This window comes from Hordeum vulgare, chromosome 2H (genome assembly GCF_904849725.1).
Source record: "Hordeum vulgare subsp. vulgare chromosome 2H, MorexV3_pseudomolecules_assembly, whole genome shotgun sequence".
NCBI classification, from domain to species: Eukaryota; Viridiplantae; Streptophyta; class Magnoliopsida; order Poales; family Poaceae; genus Hordeum; species Hordeum vulgare.
In genome coordinates, this window is record NC_058519.1 from 576,307,619 (window position 1) to 576,315,168 (window position 7,550).

General features: G+C 46.2%; 25 non-coding genes across 25 annotated transcripts in view; all 25 read left to right on the forward strand.

Annotated features, from left to right (window-relative positions):
* Positions 1-27: 27 nt before the first annotated feature.
* LOC123431653 lies at positions 28-146 on the forward strand. Its single transcript, XR_006623242.1, has one exon. It is a non-coding gene; the product is annotated as a 5S ribosomal RNA (ribosomal RNA).
* Positions 147-334: 188 nt separating this feature from the next.
* LOC123432442 lies at positions 335-453 on the forward strand. The gene has a single exon (XR_006624024.1). It is a non-coding gene; the product is annotated as a 5S ribosomal RNA (ribosomal RNA).
* Positions 454-631: 178 nt separating this feature from the next.
* On the forward strand, positions 632-750 carry LOC123437355. Its single transcript, XR_006628540.1, has one exon. It is a non-coding gene; the product is annotated as a 5S ribosomal RNA (ribosomal RNA).
* A 242-nt stretch (positions 751-992) lies between these two features.
* On the forward strand, positions 993-1,111 carry LOC123434975. The gene has a single exon (XR_006626238.1). It is a non-coding gene; the product is annotated as a 5S ribosomal RNA (ribosomal RNA).
* Positions 1,112-1,292: 181 nt separating this feature from the next.
* LOC123432454 lies at positions 1,293-1,411 on the forward strand. Its single transcript, XR_006624035.1, has one exon. It is a non-coding gene; the product is annotated as a 5S ribosomal RNA (ribosomal RNA).
* Positions 1,412-1,593: 182 nt separating this feature from the next.
* LOC123432466 lies at positions 1,594-1,712 on the forward strand. Its single transcript, XR_006624046.1, has one exon. It is a non-coding gene; the product is annotated as a 5S ribosomal RNA (ribosomal RNA).
* A 185-nt stretch (positions 1,713-1,897) lies between these two features.
* LOC123432273 lies at positions 1,898-2,016 on the forward strand. The gene has a single exon (XR_006623864.1). It is a non-coding gene; the product is annotated as a 5S ribosomal RNA (ribosomal RNA).
* Positions 2,017-2,201: 185 nt separating this feature from the next.
* Positions 2,202-2,320, forward strand: LOC123437937. Its single transcript, XR_006629099.1, has one exon. It is a non-coding gene; the product is annotated as a 5S ribosomal RNA (ribosomal RNA).
* A 179-nt stretch (positions 2,321-2,499) lies between these two features.
* On the forward strand, positions 2,500-2,618 carry LOC123435357. The gene has a single exon (XR_006626612.1). It is a non-coding gene; the product is annotated as a 5S ribosomal RNA (ribosomal RNA).
* A 182-nt stretch (positions 2,619-2,800) lies between these two features.
* On the forward strand, positions 2,801-2,919 carry LOC123438489. Its single transcript, XR_006629628.1, has one exon. It is a non-coding gene; the product is annotated as a 5S ribosomal RNA (ribosomal RNA).
* Positions 2,920-3,097: 178 nt separating this feature from the next.
* LOC123432477 lies at positions 3,098-3,216 on the forward strand. Its single transcript, XR_006624057.1, has one exon. It is a non-coding gene; the product is annotated as a 5S ribosomal RNA (ribosomal RNA).
* Positions 3,217-3,397: 181 nt separating this feature from the next.
* LOC123436043 lies at positions 3,398-3,516 on the forward strand. The gene has a single exon (XR_006627281.1). It is a non-coding gene; the product is annotated as a 5S ribosomal RNA (ribosomal RNA).
* A 230-nt stretch (positions 3,517-3,746) lies between these two features.
* On the forward strand, positions 3,747-3,865 carry LOC123438753. The gene has a single exon (XR_006629877.1). It is a non-coding gene; the product is annotated as a 5S ribosomal RNA (ribosomal RNA).
* A 181-nt stretch (positions 3,866-4,046) lies between these two features.
* Positions 4,047-4,165, forward strand: LOC123437537. Its single transcript, XR_006628711.1, has one exon. It is a non-coding gene; the product is annotated as a 5S ribosomal RNA (ribosomal RNA).
* Positions 4,166-4,344: 179 nt separating this feature from the next.
* On the forward strand, positions 4,345-4,462 carry LOC123431839. The gene has a single exon (XR_006623429.1). It is a non-coding gene; the product is annotated as a 5S ribosomal RNA (ribosomal RNA).
* Positions 4,463-4,644: 182 nt separating this feature from the next.
* Positions 4,645-4,763, forward strand: LOC123431852. Its single transcript, XR_006623444.1, has one exon. It is a non-coding gene; the product is annotated as a 5S ribosomal RNA (ribosomal RNA).
* A 194-nt stretch (positions 4,764-4,957) lies between these two features.
* Positions 4,958-5,076, forward strand: LOC123437939. Its single transcript, XR_006629101.1, has one exon. It is a non-coding gene; the product is annotated as a 5S ribosomal RNA (ribosomal RNA).
* Positions 5,077-5,255: 179 nt separating this feature from the next.
* LOC123438717 lies at positions 5,256-5,374 on the forward strand. The gene has a single exon (XR_006629843.1). It is a non-coding gene; the product is annotated as a 5S ribosomal RNA (ribosomal RNA).
* Positions 5,375-5,598: 224 nt separating this feature from the next.
* On the forward strand, positions 5,599-5,717 carry LOC123435026. Its single transcript, XR_006626287.1, has one exon. It is a non-coding gene; the product is annotated as a 5S ribosomal RNA (ribosomal RNA).
* A 209-nt stretch (positions 5,718-5,926) lies between these two features.
* On the forward strand, positions 5,927-6,045 carry LOC123433155. Its single transcript, XR_006624701.1, has one exon. It is a non-coding gene; the product is annotated as a 5S ribosomal RNA (ribosomal RNA).
* Positions 6,046-6,218: 173 nt separating this feature from the next.
* Positions 6,219-6,337, forward strand: LOC123435107. The gene has a single exon (XR_006626369.1). It is a non-coding gene; the product is annotated as a 5S ribosomal RNA (ribosomal RNA).
* A 173-nt stretch (positions 6,338-6,510) lies between these two features.
* Positions 6,511-6,629, forward strand: LOC123431542. The gene has a single exon (XR_006623133.1). It is a non-coding gene; the product is annotated as a 5S ribosomal RNA (ribosomal RNA).
* Positions 6,630-6,820: 191 nt separating this feature from the next.
* LOC123432489 lies at positions 6,821-6,939 on the forward strand. Its single transcript, XR_006624068.1, has one exon. It is a non-coding gene; the product is annotated as a 5S ribosomal RNA (ribosomal RNA).
* A 206-nt stretch (positions 6,940-7,145) lies between these two features.
* Positions 7,146-7,264, forward strand: LOC123432049. Its single transcript, XR_006623650.1, has one exon. It is a non-coding gene; the product is annotated as a 5S ribosomal RNA (ribosomal RNA).
* Positions 7,265-7,437: 173 nt separating this feature from the next.
* Positions 7,438-7,550, forward strand: part of LOC123437063 — a 119-nt gene continuing 6 nt past the window's right edge. The window contains exon 1 of the ribosomal RNA XR_006628265.1: positions 7,438-7,550. This exon is cut by the window's right edge and continues 6 nt beyond it. This is a non-coding gene — a ribosomal RNA (5S ribosomal RNA).

Consider the following 7,550-nt stretch of genomic DNA (forward strand, 5'->3'; position numbering starts at 1 on the left):
TAAGGAACAAATAGATAGTTGCATGTCGGATGCGATCATACCAGCACTAAAGCACCGGATCCCGTCAGAACTTCGATGTTAAGCGTGCTTGGGCGAGAGTAGTACTAGGATGGGTGACCTCCTGGGAAGTCCTCGTGTTGCATTCCCCTTTTTAAATATATTTTTGCGCCACGTGACAAGGATGACGCGGGAACGTGATCTATATGACCTCATTTTCTTATTTTTGACGATTACTGTGTGACTTTTCCCACCGCGCTTGACACCCAACGACTAGTAGTAGTAGTAGTAGTAGTAGTAGGGGCAAGCATAAGGAACAAATAGATAGTTGCATGTCGGATGCGATCATACCAGCACTAAAGCACCGGATCCCATCAGAACTCCGAAGTTAAGCGTGCTTGGGCGAGAGTAGTACTAGGATGGGTGACCTCCTGGGAAGTCCTCGTGTTGCATTCCCCTTTTTAAATATATTTTTGCGCCACGTGACAAGGATGACGCGGGACCGTGATCTATATGACCTCATTTTCTTATTTTTGACGATTACTGTGTGACTTTTCCCACCGCGCTTGACACCCAACGACTAGTAGTAGTAGTAGTAGGGCAAGCATAAGGAACAAATAGATAGTTGCATGTCGGATGCGATCATACCAGCACTAAAGCACCGGATCCCATCAGAACTCCGAAGTTAAGCGTGCTTGGGCGAGAGTAGTACTCGGATGGGTGACCTCCTGGGAAGTCCTCGTGCTGCATTCCCTTTTTTAAATATATTTTTGCGCCACGTGACAAGGATGACGCGGGAACGTGACCTATATGACCTCATTTTCTTATTTTTGACGATTACTGTGTGACTTTTCCCACCGCGCTTGACACCCAACGACTAGTAGTAGTAGTAGTAGTAGTAGTAGTAGTAGTAGTAGTAGTAGAAGTAGTAGTAGTAGTAGTAGTAGTAGTAGTAGTAGGGGCAAGCATAAGGAACAAATAGATAGTTGCATGTCGGATGCGATCATACCAGCACTAAAGCACCGGATCCCATCAGAACTCCGAAGTTAAGCGTGCTTGGGCGAGAGTAGTACTAGGATGGGTGACCTCTTGGGAAGTCCTCGTGTTGCATTCCCCTTTTTAAATATATTTTTGCGCCACGTGACAAGGATGACGCGGGACCGTGATCTATATGACCTCATTTTCTTATTTTTGACGATTACTGTGTGACTTTTCCCACCGCGCTTGACACCCAACGACTAGTAGTAGTAGTAGTAGTAGGGCAAGCATAAGGAACAAATAGATAGTTGCATGTCGGATGCGATCATACCAGCACTAAAGCACCGGATCCCATCAGAACTCCGAAGTTAAGCGTGCTTGGGCGAGAGTAGTACTAGGATGGGTGACCTCCTGGGAAGTCCTCGTGTTGCATTCCCCTTTTTAAATATATTTTTGCGCCACGTGACAAGGATGACGCGGGAGCGTGATCTATATGACCTCATTTTCTTATTTTTGACGATTACTGTGTGACTTTTCCCACCGCGCTTGACACCCAACGACTAGTAGTAGTAGTAGTAGTAGGGGCAAGCATAAGGAACAAATAGATAGTTGCATGTCGGATGCGATCATACCAGCACTAAAGCACCGGATCCCATCAGAACTCCGAAGTTAAGCGTGCTTGGGCGAGAGTAGTACTAGGATGGGTGACCTCCTGGGAAGTCCTCGTGTTGCATTCCCCTTTTTAAATATATTTTTGCGCCACGTGACAAGGATGACGCGGGACCGTGATCTATATGACCTCATTTTCTTATTTTTGACGATTACTGTGTGACTTTTCCCACCGCGTTTGACACCCAACGACTAGTAGTAGTAGTAGTAGTAGTAGGGGCAAGCATAAGGAACAAATAGATAGTTGCATGTCGGATGCGATCATACCAGCACTAAAGCACCGGATCCCATCAGAACTCCGAAGTTAAGCGTGCTTGGGCGAGAGTAGTACTAGGATTGGTGACCTCCTGGAAAGTCCTCGTGTTGCATTCCCCTTTTTAAATATATTTTTGCGCCACGTGACAAGGATGACGCGGGAACGTGATCTATATGACCTCATTTTCTTATTTTTGACGATTACTGTGTGACTTTTCCCACCGCGCTTGACACCCAACGACTAGTAGTAGTAGTAGTAGTAGTAGGGGCAAGCATAAGGAACAAATAGATAGTTGCATGTCGGATGCGATCATACCAGCACTAAAGCACCGGCTCCCATCAGAACTCCGAAGTTAAGCGTGCTTGGGCGAGAGTAGTACTAGGATGGGTGACCTCCTGGGAAGTCCTCGTGTTGCATTCCCCTTTTTAAATATATTTTTGCGCCACGTGACAAGGATGACGCGGGACCGTGATCTATATGACCTCATTTTCTTATTTTTGACGATTACTGTGTGACTTTTCCCACCGCGCTTGACACCCAACGACTAGTAGTAGTAGTAGTAGGGGCAAGCATAAGGAACAAATAGATAGTTGCATGTCGGATGCGATCATACCAGCACTAAAGCACCGGATCCCATCGGAACTCCGAAGTTAAGCGTGCTTGGGCGAGAGTAGTACTAGGATGGGTGACCTCCTGGGAAGTCCTCGTGTTGCATTCCCCTTTTTAAATATATTTTTGCGCCACGTGACAAGGATGACGCGGGAACGTGATCTATATGACCTCATTTTCTTATTTTTGACGATTACTGTGTGACTTTTCCCACCGCGCTTGACACCCAACGACTAGTAGTAGTAGTAGTAGTAGGGGCAAGCATAAGGAACAAATAGATAGTTGCATGTCGGATGCGATCATACCAGCACTAAAGCACCGGATCCCATCAGAACTCCGAAGTTAAGCGTGCTTGGGCGAGAGTAGTACTAGGATGGGTGACCTCCTGGGAAGTCCTCCTGTTGCATTCCCCTTTTTAAATATATTTTTGCGCCACGTGACAAGGATGACGCGGGACCGTGATCTATATGACCTCATTTTCTTATTTTTGACGATTACTGTGTGACTTTTCCCACCGCGCTTGACACCCAACGACTAGTAGTAGTAGTAGTAGGGCAAGCATAAGGAACAAATAGATAGTTGCATGTCGGATGCGATCATACCAGCACTAAAGCACCGGATCCCATCAGAACTCCGAAGTTAAGCGTGCTTGGGCGAGAGTAGTACTAGGATGGGTGACCTCCTGGGAAGTCCTCGTGTTGCATTCCCCTTTTTAAATATATTTTTGCGCCACGTGACAAGGATGACGCGGGACCGTGATCTATATGACCTCATTTTCTTATTTTTGATGATTACTGTGTGACTTTTCCCACCGCGCTTGACACCCAACGACTAGTAGTAGTAGTAGTAGTAGGGCAAGCATAAGGAACAAATAGATAGTTGCATGTCGGATGCGATCATACCAGCACTAAAGCACCGGATCCCATCAGAACTCCGAAGTTAAGCGTGCTTGGGCGAGAGTAGTACTAGGATGGGTGACCTCCTGGGAAGTCCTCGTGCTGCATTCCCCTTTTTAAATATATTTTTGCGCCACGTGACAAGGATGACGCGGGAACGTGACCTATATGACCTCATTTTCTTATTTTTGACGATTACTGTGTGACTTTTCCCACCGCGCTTGACACCCAACGACTAGTAGTAGTTGTAGTAGTAGTAGTAGTAGTAGTAGTAGTAGTAGTAGTAGTAGTAGTAGTAGTAGTAGGGGCAAGCATAAGGAACAAATAGATAGTTGCATGTCGGATGCGATCATACCAGCACTAAAGCACCGGATCCCATCATAACTCCGAAGTTAAGCGTGCTTGGGCGAGAGTAGTACTAGGATGGGTGACCTCCTGGGAAGTCCTCGTGTTGCATTCCCCTTTTTAAATATATTTTTGCGCCACGTGACAAGGATGACGCGGGACCGTGATCTATATGACCTCATTTTCTTATTTTTGACGATTACTGTGTGACTTTTCCCACCGCGCTTGACACCCAACGACTAGTAGTAGTAGTAGTAGTAGGGCAAGCATAAGGAACAAATAGATAGTTGCATGTCGGATGCGATCATACCAGCACTAAAGCACCGGATCCCATCAGAACTCCGAAGTTAAGCGTGCTTGGGCGAGAGTAGTACTAGGATGGGTGACCTCCTGGGAAGTCCTCATGTTGCATTCCCCTTTTTAAATATATTTTTGCGCCACGTGACAAGGATGACGCGGGAGCGTGATCTATATGACCTCATTTTCTTATTTTTGACGATTACTGTGTGACTTTTCCCACCGCGCTTGACACCCAACGACTAGTAGTAGTAGTAGTAGGGGCAAGCATAAGGAACAAATAGATAGTTGCATGTCGGATGCGATCATACCAGCACTAAAGCACCGGATCCATCAGAACTCCGAAGTTAAGCGTGCTTGGGCGAGAGTAGTACTAGGATGGGTGACCTCCTGGGAAGTCCTCGTGTTGCATTCCCCTTTTTAAATATATTTTTGCGCCACGTGACAAGGATGACGCGGGACCGTGATCTATATGACCTCATTTTCTTATTTTTGACGATTACTGTGTGACTTTTCCCACCGCGTTTGACACCCAACGACTAGTAGTAGTAGTAGTAGTAGGGGCAAGCATAAGGAACAAATAGATAGTTGCATGTCGGATGCGATCATACCAGCACTAAAGCACCGGATCCCATCAGAACTCCGAAGTTAAGCGTGCTTGGGCGAGAGTAGTACTAGGATTGGTGACCTCCTAGGAAGTCCTCGTGTTGCATTCCCCTTTTTAAATATATTTTTGCGCCACGTGACAAGGATGACGCGGGAACGTGATCTATATGACCTCATTTTCTTATTTTTGACGATTACTGTGTGACTTTTCACACCGCGCTTGACACCCAACGACTAGTAGTAGTAGTAGTAGTAGTAGTAGTAGTAGGGGCAAGCATAAGGAACAAATAGATAGTTGCATGTCGGATGCGATCATACCAGCACTAAAGCACCGGCTCCCATCAGAACTCCGAAGTTAAGCGTGCTTGGGCGAGAGTAGTACTAGGATGGGTGACCTCCTGGGAAGTCCTCGTGTTGCATTCCCCTTTTTAAATATATTTTTGCGCCACGTGACAAGGATGACGCGGGACCGTGATCTATATGACCTCATTTTCTTATTTTTGACGATTATTGTGTGACTTTTCCCACCGCGCTTGACACCCAACGACTAGTAGTAGTAGTAGTAGGGGCAAGCATAAGGAACAAATAGATAGTTGCATGTCGGATGCGATCATACCAGCACTAAAGGACCGGATCCCATCGGAACTCCGAAGTTAAGCGTGCTTGGGCGAGAGTAGTACTAGGATGGGTGACCTCCTGGGAAGTCCTCGTGTTGCATTCCCCTTTTTAAATATATTTTTGCGCCACGTGACAAGGATGACGCGGGAACGTGATCTATATGACCTCATTTTCTTATTTTTGACGATTACTGTGTGACTTTTCCCACCGCGCTTGACACCCAACGACTAGTAGTAGTAGTAGTAGTAGTAGTAGTAGTAGTAGTAGTAGTAGTAGTAGTAGTAGTAGTAGGGGCAAGCATAAGGAACAAATAGATAGTTGCATGTCGGATGCGATCATACCAGCACTTAAGCACCGGATCCCATCAGAACTCCGAAGTTAAGCGTGCTTGGGCGAGAGTAGTACTAGGATGGGTGACCTCCTGGGAAGTCCTCGTGTTGCATTCCCCTTTTTAAATATATTTTTGCGCCACGTGACAAGGATGACGCGGGAGCGTGATCTATATGACCTCATTTTCTTATTTTTGACGATTACTGTGTGACTTTTCCCACCGCGCTTGACACCCAACGACTAGTAGTAGTAGTAGCAGTAGTAGTAGTAGTAGTAGTAGTAGTAGTAGGGGCAAGCATAAGGAACAAATAGATAGTTGCATGTCGGATGCGATCATACCAGCACTAAAGCACCGGATCCCATCAGAACTTTGAAGTTAAGCGTGCTTGGGCGAGAGTAGTACTAGGATGGGTGACCTCCTTACAAGTCCTCGTGTTGCATTCCTCTTTTTAAATATATTTTTGCGCCACGTGACAAGGATGACGCTGGAGCGTGATCTATATGACCTCATTTTCTTATTTTTGATGATTACTGTGTGACTTTTCCCACCGCGCTTGACACCCAACGACTAGTAGTAGTAGGGGCAAGCATAAGGAACAAATAGATAGTTGCATGTCGGATGCGATCATACCAGCACTAAAGCACCGGATCCCATCAGAACTCCGAAGTTAAGCGTGCTTGGGCGAGAGTAGTACTAGGATGGGTGACCTCCTGGGAAGTCCTCGTGTTGCATTCACCTTTTTAAATATATTTTTGCGCCACGTGACAAGGATGACGCGGGAGCGTGATCTATATGACCTCATTTTCTTATTTTTGACGATTACTGTGTGACTTTTCCCATCGCGCTTGACACCCAACGACTAGTTGTAGTAGGGGCAAGCATAAGGAACAAATAGATAGTTGCATGTCGGAAGCGATCATACCAGCACTAAAGCACCGGATCCCATCAGAACTCCCAAGTTAAGCGTGCTTGGGCGAGAGTAGTACTAGGATGGGTGACCTCCTGGGAAGTCCTCGTGTTGCATTCCCCTTTTTAAATATATTTTTGCGCCACGTGACAAGGATGACGCGGGAGCGTGATCTATATGACCTCATTTTCTTATTTTTGACGATTACTGTGTGACTTTTCCCACCGCGCTTGACACCCAACGACTAGTAGTAGTAGTAGTAGTAGTAGTAGTTGGGGCAAGCATAAGGAACAAATAGATAGTTGCATGTCGGATGCGATCATACCAGCACTAAAGCACCGGATCCCATCAGAACTCCGAAGTTAAGCGTGCTTGGGCGAGAGTAGTACTAGGATGGGTGACCTCCTGGGAAGTCCTCGTGTTGCATTCCCCTTTTTAAATATATTTTTGCGCCACGTGACAAGGATGACGCGGGAGCGTGATCTATATGACCTCATTTTCTTATTTTTGACGATTACTGTGTGACTTTTCCCACCGCGCTTGACACCCAACGACTAGTAGTAGTAGTAGTAGTAGTAGTAGTAGTAGTAGTAGTAGTTGGGGCAAGCATAAGGAACAAATAGATAGTTGCTTGTCGGATGCGATCATAACAGCACTAAAACACCGGATCCCATCAGAACTTCGAAGTTAAGCGTGCTTGGGCGAGAGTAGTACTAGGATGGGTGACCTCCTGGGAAGTCCTCGTGTTGCATTCCCCTTTTTAAATATATTTTTGCGCCACGTGACAAGGATGACGCGGGAGCGTGATCTATATGACCTCATTTTCTTATTTTTGACGATTACTGTGTGACTTTTCCCACCGCGTTTGACACCCAACGACTAGTAGTAGTAGGGGCAAGCATAAGGAACAAATAGATAGTTGCATGTCGGATGCGATCATACCAGCACTAAAGCACCGGATCCCATCAGAACTCCGAAGTTAAGCGTGCTTGGGCGAGAGTAGTACTAGGATAGGTGACCTCCTGGGAAGTCCTCGTGTTG